General features: G+C 43.4%; 1 protein-coding gene across 4 annotated transcripts in view; it reads right to left on the bottom strand.

The window, feature by feature from the left end:
• Positions 1 to 938, bottom strand: part of LOC107659809 (zinc finger protein 410-like) — an 11569-nt gene that overhangs the window by 8978 nt on the left and 1653 nt on the right. The gene's annotated exons all lie outside the window — the stretch shown is intronic.

Genomic DNA, 938 nt, shown 5'->3' with positions numbered 1-938 from the left:
AATAGCCAGGACAATTTTTTATATAACTCCGACTGGATTCGTCTGAAAGAAGAAAGTCGTATACACCTAGGATGGCTCTGGGGTGAGTAAAAAAACAGCCTAATTTTCATTTTTGGGTGAACTAACCCTTTAAGTATTACTTTTATCTTCCCTTTACACACTCTCCGTTCTGTCCTCTCTTCTCCTCCTCTATCATGTGTTTCCAGTTCATTCCAGTTGTCTCTCAACAACGCTCTAACATCACTCGCAGACGGCAACGCAATCTTGCTAACCTGCGTCCTATCTCTTCATCTTCTACTGCACCTCTTTCTTTCTCTGTGGGTCTCTGGAATTGTCAGTCAGCTGTCAACAAAGCTGACTTCATTTCCGCTTTTTCTTTACAATCCACACTCAGCATCTTGGGCTTGACTGAGACCTGGATTCGTCCAGAAGACTCAGCAACCCCAGCTGCTCTTTCTAACAATTTCTCTTTCTCTCATACCCCCCGTCAGGTTGGCCGGGGTGGGGGCACTGGTCTGCTCATTTCTAACAATTGGAAATACTCAACCCACTCTCCCCTATGCAATTATACCTCCTTTGAATATCATTCAATTACTGTAACAGCTCCTATAAAACTCCAGGTTGTGGTAATTTACCGCCCTCCTGGACAAACTCTAGCCACCTTCCTAGAAGAGTTGGATGGGCTGCTGTCCTCATTCCCGGAGGATGGCAGTCCACTTTTAATCTTTGGCGACTTCAACATTCATCTGGACAAGCCTTATGCTACAGACTTCCATTCACTCCTTGCTTCATTTGATCTCAAACAACTTACCACTACAAGCACGCACAAATCAGGCAACCAACTTGACTTAATTTACACACCCAATTGTATTGCAGACAACATTCTGGTAAAACCCCTACATATCTCTGATCATTTCTTCATTACATTTAAACTACAT

The sequence above is a fragment of the Sinocyclocheilus anshuiensis genome, unplaced genomic scaffold, assembly GCF_001515605.1.
Source record: "Sinocyclocheilus anshuiensis isolate Anshui unplaced genomic scaffold, SAMN03320099.WGS_v1.1 scaffold519, whole genome shotgun sequence".
Classification (NCBI taxonomy): Eukaryota; Metazoa; Chordata; class Actinopteri; order Cypriniformes; family Cyprinidae; genus Sinocyclocheilus; species Sinocyclocheilus anshuiensis.
The sequence above is the reverse complement of the archived record's forward strand: the minus strand, read 5'-3'. Positions and strand labels throughout refer to the sequence as shown.